We start from the raw sequence: 13853 nt of genomic DNA, 5'->3' as shown, positions 1-13853 counted from the left end.
CCAACGCAGCTTTTTAAAGAAAGTATATAGGAACATGATAGCCAATTTCACACATGCAAGTCGCACTTACAGAAATGAAGTAATGACTAGATAATCTGTTATGGCAATTTTGGTGAAGGGATAAATGTTGGCCAAGACACCAGAGAAAACTCGCGCTGGAAACGCTCAGAAGGTCTCCTTTCTTCAAAGAGCCTCTTATCAATGGGCAATCTCTGGTGTTTTTGACCATTGTTTCTTGCAGATGGTCAGGTGGAAGTGGGATGTTAATATTACCTATAGATGGTTTATGAGCTTTATTTAGCCTTGCACAGTGAGGACATTGGTTGCTGCCTGATAGAGGTGGTGGCAGATTGTTGACTCCAGCAGCCGTCTCTGTCGCCATGTTCTCCCTTGTCCTTTAGAAGATCTTGGCACCATTTTCGATAGTGGATTGCTATTTTGGTCGTGGTTGCTCAGCTGTTTCCTATGTGTGTGTGTTAATGGAGCAGTCCTTCGGGAGCATTTGACATTGGCTTTGAAACATGTCTTTTGGCTCCCATGTGAGCAGGCTCCAGCTCTGAGTAGAGCACCTGTTTGGGCAATTTTGAATGGACTTTTCTGAGACATGTTCCATCCGCCTCAGAAATGTGAGATTATCATGGCCTCTACACTTAGACTATCTGTGTCTTGGAGGAAGTTCATGTTTGTTCTTTTGTCCTCCCACTTGCTTCATAAGATCCTTCTAAGATAGTGTAGATGATGTTGTTCTAGGGCTTTGAAATGTCCAGAGAGACATTTTTCCAACACTTCACCATGAATCTCAATTGAAGATGTTGGATTTGATACATTTGGTGTAGGTTGGTAGAGGACTTTGGTCTTCCTGTTCAGGGCAAGACCCATGCTCTCATAGGCTTTAGTGAATATGCCAACCATCTGTTGTATCTCTTCTTCAGAATGAGCACTAACTTGTGCATCATTACCATGCTGTAGTTCTATTACAGAAGTAGTTGTTGGCTTGGTTGTGACCTTCGTCCAGTTGAAGCTGAAGCGTTTACCATCAGTGCGATAAATTATTACCACACCTGGGGGACCTTGTCAGGAGGAAGCTGCAGCATTGCTGCAAGAAAGATTGAAAATAGTGGTAGTGTAATGACACACCCCTGTTTAACACCTGCTTTGACACGGAAGGTGTCTGTGGTGAAGCCATTGTATAGCAATAATCACTTGGTAGTATGGAACTTGAGTATTGCTGAAAAAAGAGACATGTCAAAGCTTTTTGTCTTGCACTCATCAGGACACTTCGCAAAAGAATACCAACATAAGGGGAAAACAACAATTTATACTCTATGAGAAGAGAGTGCTGATTGGTTGGCAAGTGGACTCTAGTAGGGGCATTGCCATGGAGAATGCACCATTTGATGGTGACTGACAGTTAACTGCCAAGCATTGTTTGAAATTTAAACCAGGCAGCTTGACCCTAGTTGGTCAAGGCATTGCCCTGAGGAATGAACCAGCAAATAGCTGTCACTTATTTTGTTTAGCTGAAGCAGGCGCAATGTATGTACATGTTCTTCCTGCCTGCAAAGAACAGGGCCTTGTGTATTAATATATGTAACTTCCAGTACATGCAAATGCTCCACACTGTGAGCCTGACTGACAATCTTAAATTGGCTGTCAGGGTAATTCTTAGCACACTGAGGGTTATTTAGCAAATGTTGTCCAATTGTGGAATCACATCTAATGTTGGACACTGTTTTGAGTTTTACAAGCATGGTCTGGTTGGGTGTGGTCCGTACCTTGCCCATTGTGAAGAGCAGCTGGGATATGCTGTTTATACGATCCGCCAGTCTTTGGGGCGTACGGCCTACATGCCTAACATCACACTGGCACTAAAATTCATATACCACATTATTCATTTGTGTGATAGGCAGAATATCTTTTTGGCTTGACAGCAGCATCCTGTTAGTGGCAAATACCATGCCATGCATATTGCTACTGCATCATAGCAGTGTGAAATAGCTAGCTTCACCTGTTGCTCAAACCTTTGAGATACCTTGCCCTTCCAGCGTAATCTGAGGTAGACTGGGCACTTTTCAGGACCAAAAGCAATGGCCTTAGGCCTCTTCATGAGTTTGTGTGATATACAGCGTGAAATGATCTGATTGGGGTAGCTATTATCCTGCAGGATGCCTTTGATGCACCCTATTTCAGCATCAAGCTTGCATGGTGAGCAAATGTCTCCGGCCCTATTTATGAGGTTGCTAATAAGACCAATCTTATAGCGCGTGGAACTGTAAGAATCCCAACGCGTATATTGACCAGTGAATATAGGCTTGCAGTAGACTGTGGTAGAGAACAACTGGTAGGTTTCTCAACTATTACGTCAAGGAAAGGGAGCTCATTTGACTGCTCCATTTCATAGGTGAATTTGAGCACATGATGGAGCCCATTAAGACATGTAAGGAAATTGTTACATGCTGCTACAGATTTAAATATAGCAAACGTATCATCCACAAATTGGAAATATGTGAGGGGTAGGAGCAATCATATTCAACTTTTCCACATAGATCATGAGGTTCTTCACTACAATCAATAAATATTGCAGACATTTCAACATGGTCATTACAGACAGTCAGACAATGCAATGGTATTCAAGTTATCTCTCAGTTTAATACCAAACCTGAAAGACAGCGCCTCCAGTAGTGCAGCGATCCCTCAGTACTGCACTGTATTGTCAGCCTAGTTCATGAGCACAAATCTCGTGGGACTTGAACCCACAACCTTCTCACTCATGGTCACAATGCGACCACTGAGCCAAGGCTCACAGCAGGGGATACATCCTGAATTAGAATGGATCAGAGACTTTGTCACCACATTTGATGGTATAAAGTCACTCAGGTTTGTTGACATTAGATTGTAAATTATCCTCTATACATAACTCACCCCTGAGGTTGTAGGTTGGATACTAGTAATAACGTCATGTCAGTGGCAAGTATGATACTTTGATCTCTTTGTGTATCTCCAGGTAACAAGGAATGTCATTGTGATGGCTTGTAGTAAATCAATTGTCAAGGCTGTCACCTCAAGTGAAACACCCTTCCAAAGCAATCAGCAACAATCCTGAACAAATTCTCCAGCGGCATTCACTGTCGATTTGTGGAGGTCCACAGCATGTGTTAGCAGACTATGCCACCATGAGGGTATCACAGCTGAGCCCAAAGCTGAAATAATATAAAAATGTTGGAAATGCTGCTGATGAACTGATAGCTGTGTCTGCAGCTGCAGTCATGAATCTGCAGAGCACTCTAAGGGGCAAGGGTGAACAGTCAGTGGTTGTGGTCCATATTGGTTCTACATAGGTAGAATAAGGGATGTGGTCCTGCACAGCAGAGTTTAGCAAGCTAGGAAAGAATCTAAGGGCTGAATTTTACAAGGTGTGTCAGGTCCCCGCTGTAGGCATAAAAGCAGATCCTGAGCCCGCACTTGTCAATAACAGTCCCACTCGGCAATTTTGGTCCTTATCGGTCACCTGTGGGCCTGCTGTCTATGCAGGCTCCAGATGGCCAGCAGCTCTAGAGCCTCAGCAATGCCACTAGGAGAGAGGGGGGGTCACTGCTGAAGTATATAGGAGATCTGGAGACTCCGAGAGGTAATTTTAAAAATAAAATTTTTTAAAATTCATGAGAGTGACAGTCAGAGGGAAACCCCTCCCGGGTGGTCTTTGGGTGGCGGGTGCTGCCTTGCCTGCCTGCAGCCCCTTCTTTGGCCCATGGGGTTTCACCCTGTGGGCTGTGGCAGGGAAATCAACACCATTTGGCTGGCAGCCTCCCCACACATTAGCGCAGACGGGGAGGGGGGCTTTAATTATGTAAATCAGCTGCTGCACTTCCTTGGAGGGGGCAGCCTCTCCACATCCAGTCCCACCACCAGTAAAATGTCCCAATGACTCCCTGCGATGGTACTGGCCCCCTTGAGCTTACCACTTCATCTCCTGGGGCTGGCAAAATCCTGCCCTAAGAAGCAGGATCTCAAAGATAGTAATTTCCAGATTACTCCCTGTGCCATGTGCTGGTGAGGATAGAAATAAGATGATAGAACAGACTAATGTGTGGCTGGAGAGATAGTGCTGGAGGGGTTTTAGTTTCCTGGAACATAGCAACTGGTCCTTGGGGCAGGTGGGACCTATACATGCTGGATATGTTGTACCTCAGCAGAACTGGAGCCAATAACCTGTTGGGGTGTTTTAATAATGGTGTTGGGGAAGGTTTAAACTACCTGGCAGGGTGATGGTAACCAGATTGTAGCAATAGAAGGGAGAAACGAGGAGCACAAAGGAGTTGGAGAGACAGATGGCACTAGCGTAAAAGATAATAAAGTATTAAGTGGGGTCAATAAGGTCTAAATTAGGTTTCATGTGCATGTATCTTAATGCATGATGCATGGCAAATAAGGTTGGTGAGCTTCAGGCATGAGAATGTGATGTTGTGGCAATAACAGAGACCTTGCTCAAAAAAATGCAGATCTGGGTATTAAATATTCCTAGATACAAGGTTTTCAAAGAGAAGGAAAGGAAGGGGGAGGGGTGGCAGTTTGATTAAGGGAAATATTGCAGTGTTGGAGTGAATGAATGTCCCAGAGGGGTCAAGGACATAATCTATTTGGTTGGTGTTAAGAAACAATAGAGGAACCATTACACTCCTGGGCGTATTCTATTGAATATCCTATATTCCAAATTCTACAGCTGATTTGTTCTTGCAAGTGAGCTGGCACCAACCTCACAGGCCGACTGGCCTTCATCTGTACAGTTACCATTCTATGATGCTATGAAAGGTTGTCAACCTGACATATTAGCCTTACCCATAGATGCTGCCTGAATTGTTGAGTGTTTCCTCCATTTTCAGTTTTTATTTCAAACTACCAGCATCTACTGTACTTTTGAGCCCAATGCTGTACTCACTACACAGCCACACATATGCACTTTCCAGGGGACACTGTACAGTAGTTGGGAGTTGAACTTTGGCTAGTCATTTTCTCTTAACTCCAGGGCATATTAGGCCAGTTGTAGGATCACCAATGCTACCTGTATCTCATTCTCAAGATTCAAATCTGGGATCTTTGTTTTTTTATAGTTTCGTTGGACATTAATTTCACTGAGCTATTGGAAGGGTGAAACTGTTTTCATCAAAGACTAATTGATGTTCTTTTTTAATTCTTTCACAGGATGTGGGCTTCGCTGGCTGGGCCAGCATTTGTCAGCCATCCCTAGTTACCCTTGAGAAGGTGTTGGGGAGCTGCCTTCCTGAACCGCTGCAGTCCATGTGGTGTAGGTACACCCACAGTGCTGTTGGGAAACGAGTTCCAGGATTTTGACCCAGTGACAGTGAAGGAACGGCGATATATTTCCAAGTCAGGATAGCGAGTGACTTGGAGGGGAACTTCCAGGTGGTGGTGTTCCCGTCTATCTGCTGCCCTTGTCCTTCTAAATGGTAGCGGTCATATGTTTGGAAGGTGTTGTCTAAGGAGCCTTGGTGAATTCCTACTGTGCATCTTGTAGAATGTACACACTGCTGCTACAGTGCATCGGTGGTGGAGGGAGTGAATGTTTGTGAATGTGGTGCCAATCATGCGGGCTACTTTGTCCTGTACGGTGTCAAGCTTCTTGGGTGTTGTGGGAGCTGCACTCATCCAGGCACGTGGATGACTTGTGCCTTGTAGGTGGTGGACAGACTTTGTGGAGTCAGGAGGTGAGTTACTCCTCGCAGGATTCCTAGCCTCTGACCTGCCCTTGTAGCCACAGTATTTATATAGCTAGTCCAGTTCAGTTTCTGGTCAATGGTAACTCCCAGGAAATTGATAGTGGGGGATTCAGTGATGGCAATACCATTGAACGTCAAGGGGCGATGGTTAAATTCTCTCTTGTTGGAGATGGTCATTGCCTGGCACTTGTGTGGCGTGAATGTTACTTGCTACTTGTCAGCCCAAGCCTGCACATTGTCCAGATCTTGCTGCATTTGGACGTGGACTGCTTCAGTATCTGAGGAGTCGCGAATGGTGCTGAACATTGGTCAATCATCAGTGAGCATCCCCACTTCTGACCTTATGATGGAAGGAAGGTCACTAATGAAGCAGCTGAAGATGGTTGGGCCGAGGACACGACCCTGAGGAACTCCTGCAATGATGTCCTGGAACTGAGATGGCTGACCTGCAACAAACACAGCCATCTTCCTTTGTGCTAGGTATGACTCCAACCAGTGGAGATTTTCCCTCTGATTCCCATTGACTCCAGTTTTGCTAGGGCTCCTTGATGCCACACTCGGTCAAATGCTGCCTTGATGTCAAGGGCGTCACTCTCACCTCACCTTGGGAGTTCAGCTCTTTTGTCCATGTTTGAACTAAGGCTGTAATGAGGTCAGGAGCTGAGTGGCCCTGGTGGAACCCAAACTGGACATCAATGAGCAGGTTATTGCTAAGCAAGTGCTGCTTGATAGCACTGTTGATGACCCCTTCCAATACTTTACTGAGATGGAGAGTAGACTGATGGGGCAGTAATTAGCCGGGTTGGATTTGTCCTGCTTTTTGTGTACAGGTCATACCTGGGCAATTTTCCACATTGCCAGGTAGATGCCAGTGTTGTAGCTGTACTGGAACAGCTTGTCTAGGGGCATGACAAGTTCTTGAGCACAAGTCTTCAATACTATTGTTGGAATATTGTCAGGGCCCATAGCCTTTGCATTATCCAGTGCCTTCAGCCATTTCTTGATATCACACGGAGTGAATTGATTTGGCAGAAGACAAGCATCTGTGATGCTCGGGGCCTCCGGAGGAGGCCCGAGATAGATCTTCCATTCGACGCTTCTGGCTGAAGATTGTAGCTTCAGCCTTATCTTTTGCACTGATGTGCTGGGCTCCTCCATCATTGAGGATGGGGTCATTTATGGAGCCTCCTCCTCCAGTGAGTTGTTTAATTGTCCACCACCATTCACGACTGGATGTGGCAAGAATGCAGAGCTTAGATCTGATCCGTTGATTGTGGGATCGCTTAGCTCTGTCTATCACTTGTTGCTTATGCTGTGTGGCACGCAGGTAGTCCTGTGCTGTAGCTTCACCAGGTTGACACCTAATTTTTAGGTATGCCTGGTGCTGTTCCTGGCATGCCCTCCTGCACTCTTCATTGAAGATGATCCCCTGGCGTGATGGACATGGTAGAGTGGGGGATATGCCAGAGCATGAGGTTACAGATTGTGTTTGAGTACAATTCTGCTGCTGCTGATGGCCCACAGTGCCTCATGTATGCCCAGTTTTGACTCGCTAGAATTGTTGAAAATCTATCCCATTTAGCATGGTGGTAGGTGCCACACAACACGATGGAGGGTATCCTCAATGTGAAGGCGGGACTTTGTCTCCACAAGGACTGTGCGGTGGTAACCCCTACCGATACTGTCATGGTCAGATGCATCGGCGGCAGGCAGGTGGGTGAGGATGAGGTCAAGTGCGTTTTTCCCTCTTGTTGGTTCCCTCACCACCTGCCGCAGACCCAGTCTAACAGCTATGTCCTTTAGGACTCGGCCAGCTCGGACATTAGTGGTGCTACCGAACCACTCTTGGTGATGGACATTGAAATCCCCCACCCAGAGTACATTCTGTGCCCTTGCCACCCTCAGTGCTTCCTCCAAGTGGTGCTCAACATGGAGGAATACTGATTCATCAGCTAAGGTAGGGCAGTACATGGTAATCAGCAGGAGATTTCCTTGCTCATGTTTGACCTGATGCCATGAGACTTCATGGGGTCCAGAGTCAATGTTGAGGACTCCCAGGGCAACTGTCCCATTGGATTGCTCAGGGACAATAAAGGACCTGCAATGAGGCCTCTTATGATTACTGTGGGTGGACTGAATCTTAAAAGCAATAGCTGTTTCCCCATTACTATTATAACAGCATATTTTCAAAAGAAATACATCAGTGATTGTAAAAATATTGCATGCCTTAGTGATATGGAAAGGCCTGGGTCTCGTGGTCATAAGTTTGTTATAACATTTGTCTACCACTCTACAAAACCTGCTTAAGATAAAATAAAAATTATCCTTCTCTCTGAAATCATTTTCATTCTCAGTTGCTTGCATTATAATGCTATTGTTGTACTTCTCACAACCGATTTATAAGATTTGGATAATGTAACAGATTACAAATGACAAATCCTCCATGCCCCTGGCTCATAGTAAGTTTATCATCAGGAACTGGTGCTCCCAAGCTCCCAGATCCAAGCTATGTTACTGAAGGAAAACTCAAACCAGGAGCCACAGAGTGGCAGTCAGGGCAAGCGGGAGTGGGTGAAGCCTTCGATAGAGGGGAAGGTTTTTCTACACCTTCCCAAAATTAAATTTATAATTTTATGGGTAAATTTAGTGCTTTCCCCCTATAATAATGCCATTGTTAACATTGTTATAAATGTTATTTTTAGCTGTATAGACTGACCTGAGGGAAGAAAGAAAATTGAGGCATAAACTAGATGGTAGAATCAATTTCAGTATTTGACTGTTTGGTTTTGTGGTAATTGGTTTGTGATTCCTGATTGGAAATGATTGCAATGAGAAATTTGAAAAAATCTAAAGAGATCTTCATCATTAAGCCATGTATTAAAATATGTGGAATCACTCTTTAATATCTCTTTTTCAACACTGTTTGTATGCATATTACCTATTTTTCCTTCCCATTTGCAATAGTTTCATTTTTGGCCAACTCACATAATTGTTTCATGGGTTCCCCCTTTTATTACGCACCCCCTCCCAGTTCAAAACCATCTGGAAATTTGACCAATTTGCACTGAGTTTCTGAATCAAAGTCATCAATGGTAATTATAAACAATGGTAGTCTCAATACTGAGTCCTCCAGCACAGCACTCGGTATTTTTCCCCACCTGACATTCATTGTCCCTCTGACTCTGTTACCTATTATTTACAAATCTTCAGCCAGTTTGTTATCTATTCCCTGAATTCTCACTGCTTTGAGCTTAATTCATAATGTTTTGTGTGGGCTTCATCAAATGCCTTTTGGAAGTCTGAGTACATAATGTTTACTGTGGTTCACTTGCATTGTCAATTCCTCAAAGAAATCAAGGAGGTTGGTCAGGCATGATCTTCCTTGTCTATAGGTGTATTGACTATTGTTTGCTAGGTTGTTATTGCACAGGTAATCCTGAAGTTTACTCTCGATAATCAAATGTGTTGTTTTACATTGAATGGAAGTAAGATTAATGAGTTTGTGGTTGCCGATAACAAAAACTGAAAATGCTAGAGATACTCAGCAGGTCTGGCAGCAACTGTGAGAGTAAAAGAGAGTTAACATTTCAGGTTTGACAGAACTAGAAAAGAGTTAGTGATGTAACAGGTTTTAATCAAGTAAAGAGGGGAGAAAGAACAGAGTGAAACGTCTGTGATAGAGTGAATCCCTCCTGCCTTTCACTTCGAAACACTGTGCTTGCCCTGCGTCTCCCTCCCCCCATGAGGCTCTGCATGCACCTCGCCAGAGGGTCAGAGATCAGAGGGAAGTGAGGAGATCAGAGAGGAGAGAAGAGATTAGAGGGAAGAGAGGAGATGGCGAGCAGAGAGATCAGAGGGAAGAGTGGAGATCAGTAGAGAAAGGAGAGAGGATCAGAAGGGGTAAGGACAGGAGATTGAGGAAAAGAGATAAAGGGGAGACTGGAGATCAGGGGGACAAGAGATTGGGTCGGGGGGGGTAGAGGAGATAAGAGAGGAGAAGACCAGTAATATGGGGAAAGTAAAAAGAACCATTAGGAGGGGGGAATGCGATCCAGTCTAACAAAGGAAGGATGTGATCCAGATGGGAAAAAGAATCACATTCCCCCTCCTCTGTTAGACCTGGATCACATTCTTCACTCCACCCCTTTAAATCTGGCCCACATTCACCTTTTCCCCCTTCCACAGACCTGAATCCTGCCACCATTTTACTGGACCGTGGAGCAGTTGGGCTGCACACGTTGTACAATCTCCTCACCAACGCTGGCCATGTAGCAGTCACTGCTGGAGATGCTCACAGCCCCTTGCAATCTCAGCAACCTGGTTTGGACCAGTGTCTCCCATGTTGCAGGTTGACAGGACAGCTATGCAGCGCACTCATCTCTGGTCATCCGAGGGGTGACCAGCACTCTCTGGGAAGTGTTAAGGGGTGGTCACACAGGCCAGGAATGGTGCTAAGTACAACCATGATAACCACGTCACTCTCTCTCTTTCATGCTGCAGGAGGACCATGCCAGGATCATGGATCCTGGTGACCTAGCTATATGCCTGATGGCCTACGAACAGTGGAAGAGAGAGCAACTGAGGCTCCTGGCTGCGCAAAGGCAAGAGCCGCAACTTCATGAAGAAGGGGCAGCAGGGGCTCCTGCACACACTGCCCAGGTGTGATAGCGAGCCATGGCTGGTTGGTGCCTAGCGACACCCAGGGTCTATAGACGCCGCCTGCCATTCGTGCAGATGACTGAGAACCAGTGTCACCGACGACTGCGCGTGTCTAGGGACCTGGATGCTCACATCTGCCACTTACCGCAGGACTTGGCGCTAAGGGGACATAGAGGGCATCCACTGCCAGTGGCTGTGAAAGTGACCCCGGCGCTTAATTTCTATGCCAGTGGCTCCTTTCAGGGCCCCACAGGTGACCTCTGTGGGATATCACAAGCTGCCACCCACAAATACACCCATGAAGTCACAGATGCCATCTTCTTGAGGGCACTCAACTTTGTTAATTTCACCCGGGACTGTGACAGCCAGGATGCGAGGACCATTGGATTCTCCTGGATCTCTGGATTCCCTCAGGTGCAGGGTGCGATTGACTGCACTCATGTGGTGCTCAGGTCTCTGTCGCTACACACAGTGGACTACATGAACCGCAAGGGCTTCCACTCACTGAATGTGCAGCTAGTATGTGACCACCAGAAATACATCCTGCAGGTGTGCGCACAGTCAGGTCACAGATCCCTGCAGTCTTCCAGGGTCCACAGAGGCTGCAGGGTTGGCTCCTTTGGGACAAGGGCTGCCCGCAGCGGCCGTGGCTGATGATACCCGTGTGGCGGCCTCAGACTGCAGCAGAGCGACGCTATAATGAAGGTCATGCAGCAGCTCACAACTTAGTGGAGCAGATCATTGGGATGCTGAAGATGAGGTTCTGATGCCTGGACTGGTTTGGTGGAGACCTGCAAGAGGGTGCCATGCATTGTTGTCGTCTGCTGCGCCATTTACAACCTGGCGCTCTAAGAGGAGATGAGCTGGCTGAGGGGGAGATGGAGGAGCTGCACGTCTCCTCTGATGAGGAGCACGCCAGTGGGGATGAGGGTGAGAAGGTCCTCGGAGGCGAGGATGACGGGGATGAGGCCCTCGCACTGGCTAGACGAGGCAGGTGCGCTTGGGAGGCCCTCATAGCTGTTAGATTTGTGGAGGATGATGACAACATGCAGACAGGACACTCCATAAGTCTTCACATAGCCTCTGAGAATGTCTGACTCTTGTCTGGCTGGGGGCAGCTCACTTGTGCTCTGTGATCAAGGTCATATTATAGAGACGCAGCCATGAAAGTTTAGGAGCATCTGATGCTTTGACCGCTTTCAGTACCTGAGCCCTTCAGGAGCTGGAGCACGGCATCAGTGATCACAGATGCTGAAGAGATGGGGGGGCAGCCCCTCCATAAAGGTGCTGAGAGCACATCAAGAGAATGAGAGAACTCTGTGATGCCTGCCCGCTACATTCTGGCAGCAATGACAAGCACCATCGAGGTGCAGACATCAGTAATGTGTCCAGGGAGTGTGAGGCTGGACCATCACTTTGGTCAGAAGGTTGCACAAAGCACAGGGAAGAGGCCCTGTACTGAGACACTGGCCTTTATCTTGTGCAGAAAGGTTTCACATATGAGTGACACAAACACTGCTCATCAAAGCAAGGAGCCATAGGCAGGGAGACATTCTTGGGAGTTTATTGACAATAGTGAATGGTATATACAAGTGATTAACAGCCGTGCCCAGGCTGTGCAACTAATTCTCTTTAACTTTCCTAACCCTGCCGCTACGTCTTGGTGCTCCCCGGACATACACAGCAGAGGTGGATGCAGCCTGCTGACTGCTACACCTTGTCTGTGAAGACTTTGATGGGCGTCCTGTGGAGGGCCAAGACTTACAGGGCCCCGGCCTGCTTTCGGGGTCCTGCCGTGTAGCAGTGGCACCCTCCTCAGCCTGTGAAGCTGGAGCTGCGGAGGTCACAAGAAGAGGGGAGTCAGATGGGCCAGACACTACCGGAGTCACCTGGATAGATGGGCCCGGAGCGCGCACCTGCTGATCCTTCTCCCTATGGGTGCCCGGGAGCCCCAGGCTGATTCCATGAGGAGCAGGGGTAGCTGGAGTGAGATCGAGCTGCCTGGCACGCTCTCATGTACACACTGTTGGAGGCCAACTATAGCATCAGTGATAGAGTTGAGCCCAAGCAGCAGTGCAGGAGCGAAGTCCTGGACCAAGGTGTCCATGGAGTTGTTGACCTCAGTGCGTTGGCATGCCGGCGCTATCACCTCAGCCTGAAGGTGGACGGACTGCTCCATCATGCCTTGCAATTTGAGGAGTGCAGCGGACATTCCTTCCTGATGTTCCTGAGCTTGCCTTTGCAGCTCCAGCAACTGTGACATGACCGAGTCCAGAGGCTTGTCATCTGACTCGAACTCAGCAACGTCCTGGCCTCCATCAGTCCGCCGTGTGCCGGACACCTGGGAAGTCCCTGCCGCTGCCTGCTGTGGATCAGGGAGTGCGATGTGCTCACTTGATTGTGATCCCGGGGCTACTCTAAGGCTAGATCCCACTGAGGTGTGTGTCTCTGCATTGGTGGAGGGTGTGGGTGAGCGCTGTGATGAGACTTCAGGGAGGGTACATCCAGATTCCTCTCCAGAGGTTTCTTCACGGCTTAATTGGAGGCCCTGAGTCGTGGACTCTGTTGGCTGACTGGCAGATGTGCTTGCGAAAGCAAGAGGAGATAATAAGTGCTTGGCAGTGGCCTGTGAAACAGGACACATCTCTCACAGCATGGTTGTCTGATGGATGTTGCACTGCTGGACCCTCACTTGGCAGAGTCAGCACAGAACCGGTCCAGATCGTCACCTGGCTCTGTTTTCAAAGTCCGTGAGGACCTTGATTTTAGGCATTCTGCCACTGGTCTGCGACCTCTCTCTCTTGTGAGCCAGTTTGTCCTGCATGGATAGAGATGGAGAAAGTGCCAGGCCAGATGATAAGTATACCTGGCCTGTGTGGGTGGTGAGTGGTCCCATGGATGGGATGAGGATAATGACGGTGTGTGTAAGAGAGTGAATGGTGATGTCCCTTGCACTGGCAGTGAGTGAGGGCCTTGTAGATGTGTGATGGGTTTGTGAGTGTGTGAGTTGAGAGTGATGAAGAGAGTGACTTACCCTGGCGGAACGGATGAGATCATTCATCCTCTTGCGGCATTGGGTGGCTGTCCTCTCTGAAGGGCGTTGGCACTGACCACTGCTGCCACTGCCTCCCAAGCCGGATTGGTCATGTTGCTGTCCTTCCTACGGCCAGAGTGGGGATACAGGACATCCTGGCGGGCCGCCACTGCTTCTAAAGGTCACTCGAGGGACCTGTCGTTGAAGCGGGGGGGCTACGGTCTTTTTTCCTTTGCTGGCTGTGTTTCCCGGGCGACGGTGGTCAGCTGGTGGCAATGGGCAGTGTGCTGGCAACTGCCTTTTAAAGATGGCGGCCAGTGTGATGCAATAGCGGGGTGATGGCAGGCGGGTGAATGAGAGCCAACGATACAGCATGTTTCCCGGGAATGCATAAATAATGAGGTGGGTTTGGGACAATACGGTGT

Source organism: Cetorhinus maximus, chromosome 11 (genome assembly GCF_964194155.1).
Source record: "Cetorhinus maximus chromosome 11, sCetMax3.hap1.1, whole genome shotgun sequence".
Taxonomy (NCBI): Eukaryota; Metazoa; Chordata; class Chondrichthyes; order Lamniformes; family Cetorhinidae; genus Cetorhinus; species Cetorhinus maximus.
This window is presented reverse-complemented; position numbering follows the sequence as displayed.